Genomic DNA, 11752 nt, shown 5'->3' with positions numbered 1-11752 from the left:
TGTCGCCTGCCTGGCACAAACATATTTAGCACTAGATAGCATCTAGGGTCAGACAACAGCCATGTACGGCCCCACACTCATTTTTGGCCCTCAGACAAGATCAGCATCAGTTCCATGTCAGAAAAGCAATGTACAGACATTGTGCTTAAAATCAGCAAGATCCTACTGTATACTATTAATCTGTAAATATGTTTAATTTTTATTTTTTCATTTTGTCACTTCGTCTAATCAAAATATCATAACTGGACCTTACAGTGAAAGACTTCTATTTGGTTACTTAGTCAGACTTCTCCAGTCATTTAGTCTTGCTTAAAATTTGTCCCTACAAGCTCATGTTCATTTGTCTCTCAAAAATCAAAACTGAATCAACAATCAATGCATAGAACCAAGCCTTGCCATTTAACGAAATGGAACAATGCTCCTGTACAGAAGCAACATAAAATTGCAACAAAAAAAACAAAAAAAAGAAAGGCAAATGGTGTCCAAAACAACATTGGACCCCACTGACTTTCATTAGTAAAAAACTAACAACGGAGACCTTTTTAAAAATATCTTCTTTTGTGCACCACAGATGAAATTAAAGGGGTAGTTCACCCAAAAATGAAAATTCTGTCTTCATTTACTCATGTTGTTCCAAACATGTATGAATTTCTTTCTTCTGCTGAACACAAAATAAGACATATTAAAGAATGTGGGTAACCAAATAGTTGCTGGTAGCCATTGACTTTCTAATTAAAATGTATTTGTCACACAGACACAACATAGTACAACGTGCAGTGAAATGATTTTTCGACTCTCCAAAAATAGAATAAAAAATTTAATTTAGAATAACTTAAGAAAAAATACAACTCAGAATAGACTTCATATAAATTAACAAATAAACAAAAACAGAATTTACAACTAGGTTGGAGATCACAATTCGTGTAAGCAAAATTAGCTTTGAAGGGATAGATCACTCAAAAATGAAAACTTTTACCATTTAGCCTACTCAGCCTTATGTCGATCTAAACCTGTTTAACCGTTTTTTGTTTTTTTTCAAAGTAGCTTTAATTGTCACTTCAGCCATACACAATTGGTACAGTACATAGTTCATCCATAGAAGCAATATATATATATATATAGAGAGAGAGAGAGAGAGAGAGAGACTAACATAAATAACAACAACAAAAAGGCCATTTTTCATTGTATGGGCAAAAACAAACCACTGAGACATTTGTCAAAATGTGTTCTTGCCTTCTTTTGTGTTTTTGTTTTGTGTTTGTAGTGACATTAGGGTGAGTAAAAGATTAGAGAATTTTCATTTTTTGGGTGAACTTTCCCTTTAAAAAGAACTATTGAACCATCTTTTGACATTCATATGGCGATGTCTAATTTGCCTAAAATAAATGGGGAAGCCACAATCTAAACCATGGGCATGAGTCAGTGGAGGGCACCGTAACCCCCAAATTTTCCTGTTCTTTGAAGTGGCAACACTGGTCAAAACAAAATAAACCTTCCCACGACAAACCAGCCCAATCACCACCTCCTGAATGGCCTTTCCGTTAGTTTCATGGAAACTTTAGCATGAAAATGTTAGACTTGCTTTGTGATAACATCGATAGGGCTGTAAAATGATGGGTATTACTTTGTGGTTCAAAGAAAGTCTAGACATGATGGGCCTCCATTTTAATAATCCACCATCATGACCAACCTTAACATGCATTCAACCACTTATTTATTCACATTAAAAAGAAAACAATGCCAATTTCTAAAATAAATTTAAATTGATACAAACAAAAGCACTCCTAAAATAAATTGTTAAAAATACTACTTAAAAGGCAAATGTATATAGTTCAAAAAAGTGGTTGTTATATGTATCAGAGTCTAAGTTTTTTAAATATTTACATGATGCTCTTTTAAAAGACAAGGGAAAATAAATAGTGTCTGGTTAGGCCCAACCAAAATGGCAAACATGAGTTCTGATCAGTGTTCTTGGTTTGACAATAATTGTTAGTTTTAACCAAGAGCTTTCAAATACAAAATACCTAAACAGTCATCAACAATCAAAATTCAGCTAAAACACAGAATGAGAACACTAAACATTCAATATTTTCAATTATCCCAGTTTGATTTAAAACGAAGACAAATTGAAACATTTGTGAAACGTAGTAGCACATATAAGGCCTACCTTTTCATGTGGCACATATGGCGTTTAAAAACCTGAATCTTCCAAAAACGAATTGACAACAACATGCTTTAAAATAAAATAACACAATTAAAATAGCCAAAAACTAGGGCATTTATATATTTGTTTTGCAGTATTTTAAAAGACTTCAGTTTTGAATATAAACCTGGAGGTAAATAAAACCTTGTCTAGTAGTACTGTTGTTCATATTTGGCGCCTCCTAGCGACAAGGAGATGAACTGATGCAATTATTTTGTGAAACGTGTAATAGTAAAGTTGACAGAACTTCCATACTAACATCGCAAAGAGTTAAATACGCAGTTAACAAATAAACAAATTAAACATAAATAAATGAATAAAAATTGGTGTATCAGAATTTCCAATATGGTTATGTTTTCTTATTTTTCATATTCATTCATACAGTATATTCATTATAGCTTATTCTTTTATGGTTTTATTACATTATATTCATATTACTGTATTATGTTACTCATACTCAGTTACTGGAGTATTATGCATTTATATTCCGAACTCTAGATAATTCCAGTTGTACTCATATTCCATTGACATAGTATATTTCCTTCATTTTACATATAGAAGATACATTTTGTTATGCTTAAGTGATGTTTGGACAGGATGTTGGAAACTTATTCTCTGCAATATGTGTGTGTGTGTGTGTGTGTGTGTGTGTGTATATATATATATATACACACATTAGATGCAAGGATGTTTGCTAAATTTGTCTTCTATTTTCATGATACTAGATGTTCTTTTCCAAGAGCTGGTATTTGCAAAAAGGTCAAAGTGACCTAGTCCTAAACTAAATTCACCTTAGGTAGGGGAAATATTTGACAACATGTAGATAATGACATAATGGATAAAAACAGTTTGACATTTGTCGATCAGACACAAAAACATTCCGTGATGCTGTAAGAGGATGCAAGTCTCTAGTACATATATTACTCACAAAATTGGCTTCTTTACTTCTCTCTTTGCATGCTCTGAAGATCTTCATCCCTTTTGCTTTTGAAGATTATTTTACTCAGATTTTCGTCTATTCTCTTAGAATTTTAGCAGAACATATTCAGTTTGGATATTGTATCCATTTTTAATCTTTTCTTTTAATTTTCATATTTTACATTTTAATCATCTGTGATCAGTATCACTTATACTTATGATAATTGGTTTTAATAAAATATATTTTTTCGGAAAGACTTTGTCTGCCTGGATCTCTTCTCAGTGCATCTAAAATTAAAAAAGGAGAGGTCATAATCGTTTGTTAATGTAAAAACATCTGGACTGAATTTGTGCCAGAGTGTGTACCACTAGATGGCGTTATCTCCATTGGTCTTTTGTTGCTTTTACCACAGACACATCAAGATACACTGGAGTTATCTGAGAAAAGGTGAATATACTCCTACAAATGTGAATCAATTGCAAGCATCCAGATGGAGTCTCTCTACCTTATATTTTATATTAACATTCATTCAAAACTTTAGAAATAAATGTACAACATGCACAAACAATGTCTTTGCCTTTTGCTTAATTCAACATTTGATGCATGCTTGAATGACACAACAGTCATGTTTAGAAAGCAAAATGTTTGGTTTGGGGCTACGAGTCAGGAAACGAATGCTAACAGACATTTTAAGAAGGCTCGGGATCCCCTTTAGAGATGAAACTTTGCAAAAGCCAGCCTGCATGCATTTCAGAAGGCCTTTTGATAAGTCTTGATAAGTTTTACAAGGCCTGTCATGGAAACTTCATATAATTCAATTCATTATATAATTCAAGAGACCTGTTTGATGTAAAAGGGTTCCTTTTTACGTTAAGGAATCAACTTTGAAAGAAAATAATATATTTTCAAAGCTGCACTTCCATCTGTCTACTCAGCATAGCCTCCAACCAAATGTCTTATTCAATGTCATTTAGTAGTACGTAATGTACTTCTTAAAAAAACATATAAAATTATTTGCCTATACAATATGTAGCCTATTTTGTAAGTGAAAAAATAATAGTTTGATTTAGCTCTCTTTTGTTTTTTATTCCTTTACTTTCTATACAATGTCTTTTGAGCATTATCTATTCAGTGAGAGTTTAACCTAATTGGCAAGAGGTTAAAAATGATAAGATACATTAAATGCCTATTGTTTGTAAGCCATGAGGTATAGATGATTTGGAATTATTTTGAAAGTGTAGTGTCTGAATCATCTTTAATTAGTTGCAAATAGGCTATTTTTCCATCTATTTATTCATTTTAGTCATTTTATACATGTGTAAATATTTAGTAATCCAGCACAATCCAACACACAAACCTTCTCCACTTCTCCACTAGGTGTCGTTGTATTGTGTTAATCGTTTGGCAAAATACATTTTGTACAAATACACAAAAATCTTAAACTGATGGGTTTTATAGTGGTTGGAAACCAGCTGAACTACTAGATAAACCACCTGAGGTCAGCATGGCTTAGTTGGGAGACCATCTTGAACCAGCTAAAACCAACAAGCTAGCTTAGGTTGGTTTAAGCTGTTTTTGTTTTTTGTTTTTCAGATGGAATCACGGGTAGTGTGATACGCATTTTGTGATCTGCAGTGTGATGGAGGGCATCAACCACCATCAAGAAAACATTAATATTTTTATGAATATCAATAAATTGCAATAAACACATACACACACACAAACACAGTTTGAAAATTTAAATTGCTGCTTCAACTTTTACATTTAGTCATTTAGCAGATGCTTTTATCCAAAGCGACTTACAAGTGAGGACAATGGAAGCAATCAAAATCAACTAAAGAGCAATGATATGCAAGTGCTATAACAAGTCTCAGTAAGCTTAACGCAGTACACGTAGCAAAGTTTTTTTTAATTATATAATAAATAAAAAAACAGATAGAATAGAAAAAGAATAGAGCAATCTAGTGTCAGAGCCCTTCTTTTATTTTTATTTTTGATAATTGTATAATAGAAATAAAAAGAAAACAAATACAAAAGAATAGAGAAGCTAGTGTAGTTTAGTAGTAGGCCTAGTTTTTTTTTTTTTTTAAAGAAAACAAGCAGTTAGTAAATGAATAGAGTGCAAGTCTAAACAGGTCAAGTTTTTTTTTTTAAAGAATAGAATAGAGAGTGCTAGAGTTAGAGGGTCAAATAAAAATGGAAGGGATGTGTTTTTAGCCGATTCTTGAAGATGGCTAAGGACTCAGCTGCTCGGACTGAGTTGGGCAGGTCATTCCACCAGAAGGGAACATTTAATGTAAAAGTCAGTGAAGGATTTTGTGCCAAACTTTTTATTTATTTATTTATTTATATATTTATAAATCAGTCACAATGTACAGTTTATTGCACTTTTAGACTATTTTTAATTTTAAAAAATGATTAGGAAATTTTGAGTGGAAAAAGTGGAAAAGTGAAATAGGCAGGAAAAAATGTTGGGATAATATTTTGACAGTGTAAATTATGAGTTAATAACACACGAGGTAGGCTATATGAATAGCCTATAAAGTTGCCTATTTAAAAGAAAGAAAGAAAGAAAGAAAGAAAGAAAGAAAGAAAGAAGTGTTATTTCAACAAACCTTAAACTGCTCAAAGAGTCACTCAGAACCATATAAAATATTCTTATGCAAAGGTTTTGCAAATCTCCAGTGAAACTTGAAAGCAAACTCCTCTTAAGCTTCCACTACCTTTGGTTTGATGTAACCCGGCCCATCTGGTGAAGAGAGTGGCCCAAAACTCAAAGAACTGGGGGGAGAAGTGAAGATAGAGGAGGGCAGATCGGATTGAAAACAAATCACGCCAACAGATCTCCCACCGCACATCACATCTGACGATTCAGCAAACTTGCTTGGGGTACATTTCTGTCGTGTTGACGGCTAAATTACTTTTTAATGTTCGAGTAACTACAGTCGTTTGAAGTCGCGTGATGATGGATCGTCAAAGTTTGCGAGATGCAACTGTAGCGCTTCGTCGTCCGCGCATGATGTAGTTTTTCCTTAAACATTTGCAAAACAAAATAATTCGCTGATGGAGTTTCGTGACAGAAACCAAGGCACTTTTAGCATTTTTGTTTTAAGTACAACAACGTTGTTTTTCGGATGCACGCTGGACAACTGAGCAACTGACTAACTTTACAGCATCAAAACAGGTAAATATGTATTTCGTTATGATTTACTCTTAGGTTAGCAAACACAGTGTGCGTGCAGCTTTCATGGGAACAGTTTCCATTTCATTTTATCTCTCAATTGTTTTAAATGTCGCGACATAAACTTGCTGTATTGGAACGTGTCATGTGCTATAGCCATGTTGACATGATTTAGCAGTTTACTTTTCATAGTAGCTATATTTAATGACTTCGACTTGAGCAATCTCAAACTTTTGTCAAGTGTCCTAGGTAGGGATGGGAATCGTAAAGAATTTGTCGATTCCATTTTCGATTCAGATTCTTCTGAACGGTTCCGGTTCTTAAAGATTCGTTTAGTTTTTTTTAGGCTACTGAATGCCATTCTCCGCAGTCTGCCGCCAAATGACTTGATGATCTGAGATCTGGATATAAGAAATCCCAAACAGACTTATGCAATCCAAATAGCCTATATGCAATGTTTATAACTTCTACGTTGGCGCTTAACTACTCAGATTTAAGTTTCTTTAGCCTTGTATACAACATATCAGTACATCAGTAGCCTTAATAGCTTATTTATTTCGAGTCCAAACACGGCAAAAGTGTGGTTTAGAAAGTGAATCAGATTGATTAAGTAACCGACTGATTTATAAGCTCACAACTGTTATTTGTTCGGGAATCAAACCTCACTTATCGCGTTGTTTGTTTTTAAATCATGAGTTATTCGTTCAGGATCAGACTATGATTTTGATTCACTTCAAAAGAACCGGTTCATAAGAGTCGTTGGCAATCAGGCTACTGTAGGCTGTATGTTTAAGATTGAGTGAAGGCATAGAACTGTAGAAAGCAATTTTGGTGAACCGAACGTCATTAAAATAATTCAGTTCTGGTTTAGAAAAATGTAACCGGTTCTCAATAATAAACAGTTCCCGGCTGTTCCCTTAAAATGTAGTCTGTTTGTAAATGCCATGCATAGTTAGTTTGTTCAAGTAAGTTCCCAAAGAAGATTTAAAAATATATATTATGTCTATAATTTACCAAGCACAACATTTATTTGGCTTTTCTTTGGTTTTTCTGTTGGAACACAAGCTCAAGTAGGTTAACTAGTTGCCACTTTATACAAAAAATGCTGCAAAGAATTTAGGTATTATCTAAGTTTCACTTTGTGTGTTTAAAGGATTGGCAAAAAAGTACGGCAAGAGTGTGCCTTGTTTTCCTGAAAAACAGAAAAGTGTGTGCATGTGTTAAATTTAATGTGATGCCCAGTTGAGAGCATTAGCATAAGAATAAAAGGTCTTAGTGAATTTACCATTGTGTAGAATGAGAAGCGCCAGCAGTCAGAGGCAAAGCGAGTGAAAGGATTCAAAAAGAAAAAAAATGATGGTGCATTCAGATTATTCAGCCTGGTTTGGGCTACGGTCATCAGCTTCTGAAACATGGGTCGACCGTGTCACTTTCATCTTCCCTTCCTTGCAGCTCTGCACATTTTCACACATTTCCCTCTTGTCCTGCTGCCTAAATCAGGGCTGTTCAGCCTTGGAATTCCGCGGGAGATTTTAACAAATGCTCATAAAGGGGGTCTGACGTTGCACATTCACCGGCCAAGGACGAGACAAGACAAGACAATGTGATGACATTGAAGGAAAAAGTTTTAGAAATACCTCTGCTGTTAGGATGGAAAACATCAAGGACATTTTTGTAAAGATTTTTTTTTACATGTTTTAATCATTGTCATATTCTTGAGAATACAAATGCAGTTATTTTATTGTACATCCTCAGCAAACTAAATTAATTCTCAAGTTAAAAAGGTGTAACTCTTTGGAATCTCAAAGAGCTGAACTAGACCTAGACTTTATATCTTGGTCAACACTGTGGCAAGACCTTGAATCTCTTTATCGCCAAGCAAGAGTGCCTGAAGTACACTTGTGCCTCAAAGTGAATTGATAAGACTTTAATAGCCATTAAAAGTGCTGTGAAAGACAGCTGTGTTTCAAGTTTGTGTGCCGTGTTTCTAGTGTCGTTCTGAATTGAAGATGAGGGCAGTGTGGTGAGAAAACAGAGATGTGAGAAGTGGTAGCTGCTTACATTCATTTGCCTTCTCAAAGGCTGTTCTTTGAAACCCATCTCCTTGGCTTTGGCCCGTAGGACACGGGACAATCCCTGCATTTTAGTAGCTGGTGTCGGACACCTCTCCAGACATCTGCCTCATTCTCTCACAAGTGTCTGGGGTTAATTAGGATCACATCACATCCGGTTTATGAGTGTGGATGGGGGTCCTTCAGTTTTTTTTTCTCCCTCTTTCTGTCATGCAACTAGCAGAGCATCATTGTTAAAGGGTTAGTTCACCCCAAAATGAAAATTCTGTCATTAATTACTCACCCTCATGTTGTTCCAAACCCATAAGACCTTCGTTCATCTTCGGAACACAATTTAAGATATTTTTGATGAAATGTGAGCGCTCTCAGACCCTGCATAGACAGCAATGCAACTGAAATGTTCCCAAGTCCAGAAACGTAGTAAGGACATCGGTAAAACAGTCCATGTGACATCAGTGGCTCAACTTCAGTTTTGCGAAGCTACAAGAATACTTTTTGAGTGCAAAGAAAACAAAAATAACACAATTTATTTAACAATTCTTCTCCCCCGAGTTACGTCTTCCGCTTTACAAAGCCATTAAATAGCATATGGCAAAATCAGCGAAAGGCCAGAGTTTGATTGATTGACCTCATTAGTCATTGGCAACTTTTGAAAAGCTTAAAGGAAATAAGGCCCATTACAAAGAGTCCTAGTGCCTCAGAAGAAATAGCAAGTTTTCGTTTTGAGGGACTAGTTGATCTTTTACATATGCTGGAGACTCACCATATGTGTTATTTTTAATAGTGCATCAATGCATTTTATATGAATTCCAGATCCCAATGGATTTGGAAAAGGTTGTTGGTGTAATGCATGCTCATGTGCGCGGGTAAAGAAAGTACATGGGCAAGAACGCTGTTCACCTTCCTCTGAGGCCTGTTAAGTTGTAAACCTTCTTCTTTGTTCTCCTTTGCATTTTTTTTCGCTCTCATACGTGCACTCTTTCATTTCCTTTGTGCTGTGGGCTGGCGGGCCACCGTTTAAAGAACAGCTGGAAAATGAACAGTTGAAATGTATACTGTTTACATTAAGTTATATTTGACTTGCCATAGCTGTGACTCTAAACACAGTGAACGGCTAACGTTTCCCAAACCACACGTCCACCTGTGATTCATGCAAACCTCCAGACACAGTATGCGGAGGACGGACCTAAATTTATTTTATTAGCTGACCATGAATAAACATCATACTCAACCAAAATTACAAGTCTGTATTTGAATTTTAGATGAGGTGTAGTGACAGCTGAGTACGTTGGAATATCCATAGAACATTAAAACAAGCTGTGGTACTGGGAATTATATGTATAGAAAACGGTACGAATGAGTTCAGTGGTTCTCAAACTGCATAGGAGTTTCCCACGACTCAATATAGTCCTTTTTCCCTTTGGAATAATTAAGCTTTTTCAATGTTATTTCTAATGTATGATCTATATTAAATGTTATACAGGAGCAATCAAAGTCCATGCACCACACTGATATTCTTGCACTAAAAAAGTCAAAAGAATACAAATATACATTATACTTGTTATACAGATTGTGAACATTGTAGTTCAATTCTCGAAAGAACATGTAGTGCAACTAGTGTAGCCCAATTCTCAAGCAAGTGACTCTGAATCAATACTACTTCTTAGTAAATTGTGTAAACGGTGTAGATCGATTCCCAATCAGATGACTCTAATTAGTATGTTCTTGTTAGTGAACCAGAAACATAAAGTGCAGTTAGTGTGGACTGATTCCCAAAAATGATTGACTAATCAGTCAATTCCTTTTAGTAAATCAAGCACACACTGCTTACTAATCAGTGTTGTTACTGATTGCACTCTAAAAATGCTGGGTTGTTTCAACCCAACTTTGGGTCAAATATGGACTAACCCAACCGTTGGGTTAAATTTTTACATTAAATTTTTAACCCAAATGTTGGGTTAGTCCGTTTTTATTCGTCAACAATATTGCATTATACATTTAATTATAGTCATCGTCACATGACCAGCATTTACGTTGCGTCTCGGCTCGTTTTCGTCACGTGATAAAGGTTCGTTGACGACGATATTTAGTCATAATTTGTTCGTTGACGAAAGCAACACTAGTTAAATTAAATATGTTTTTGCTTTTTTTGTATTTATTTAGTGTTGTTATTAAATATTCAGGCCAGTTATTATATTTGTGCTGTCTTAAAATTCTGAGACAACTCAATTAAAGTGTGTTTTTTATACATTTATTACTGAAATTATCTCACTATTTATCAGTGGAATTACATTTATTTTTTCGGAATACTTCTTGAAGCTACTAAAAGAATCATTGATGAAGCTGTTAAGGAACTGGAATTGTTCATATGAATAAAAAAAACCAGTACAGGAATCGATAAATTCTTTACAAATCCCATCACTGTCTTGAATTATTTTATTTTTTTTGATCAAAGGTGGTACTTATCCTGAAAAGTTTGTGAACCACTGAGTTGGTAGAAGTTTTACTTGATATGCTTCTCAACAAGGGAGGAAAGAATATAAACCTGTGTGTGTGTCAGGATAGGCCTTATGTGCAGCTTACTATTAAGTCAACAGCCAGCGTTAAATCAAAGTGCCGTGTGACACTGTGGCCTCTGAGGGTTACCTTTGATGTGCTAGTTAATTAATTCCTGAAGGGCTGCCGACGGGCTATCCAGTTCTCCATTATGGGAACCTCTTCACAGCGGCTGCCTGTATCGTTGTTACAGTTATTGTATCATCTTCACAGTCGCAGTTTACCCTCTCACTGTCACGGGCTCAAATAATAGCACACTGTTCCAAGTGTTTGTTGTCAGAGCTAATCGGATGCAGAAACCGAGTCTGAATTGCAGAGGCCACCGGCGGTTCGCCGAGGTAGTCTTCTGTTTCCGGAGTTATTGGAAACGGAGAAGTCGATGCAAGGGAGTTGTGATTTATCAGGCGGCCTCCCAGCTCCTGACCAGACTTGCCAGGAATGGAGTGGGCAGATAGATCAGTCTCATTGCGTTCCATAGGATGAGCAGGGAGATCCAAAGAGGAGCGCTGAATCCCCGCCAGGCCACAGACTCCTTTCCAACAGACTGGAAGACGAGCTGGATGTGTTGAGCAAGGAGAAGCCATGTGGTAAGCTTTAGCAATCAGCCCGCTCTGTTCCCCCGAAACGCATGTCCACTCCCGCTCCTGGCCTCTCCCTGAACGCCGCGCTCGCTGTGGAATTCTCTGACTACGCTGTGCTGGATAAGGATCATGTGTGTCCCTGTCATCATCTCGCAATTCCCGGTGTAGCTTAAATATATGACTCCCCACATTGGGACCTTTAGAACAGTGAGCGTCTCGAAGATTAGAAACATTCATGAA

The 11752-nt window shown here is 35.8% G+C and overlaps 1 protein-coding gene across 2 annotated transcripts in view; it reads left to right on the top strand.

The window, feature by feature from the left end:
- Window positions 1-5905: 5905 nt before the first annotated feature.
- The window catches only part of LOC107722873 (zinc finger protein GLI2-like), an 89479-nt gene continuing 83632 nt past the window's right edge, over window positions 5906-11752 (top strand). The window contains exon 1 of one of the 2 annotated variants that reach the window (XM_016531369.1): window positions 5906-6011. The gene's annotated coding sequence lies outside the window, so the exon portion shown is untranslated. The other variant, XM_016531368.1, reaches the window with a different exon arrangement.

This window comes from Sinocyclocheilus rhinocerous, unplaced genomic scaffold (genome assembly GCF_001515625.1).
Source record: "Sinocyclocheilus rhinocerous isolate Xijiao unplaced genomic scaffold, SAMN03320098_v1.1 scaffold2529, whole genome shotgun sequence".
Lineage (NCBI taxonomy): Eukaryota > Metazoa > Chordata > Actinopteri > Cypriniformes > Cyprinidae > Sinocyclocheilus > Sinocyclocheilus rhinocerous.
Note: the sequence above shows the minus strand (reverse complement) of the source record. Positions and strands in the feature narration are given on the sequence as shown.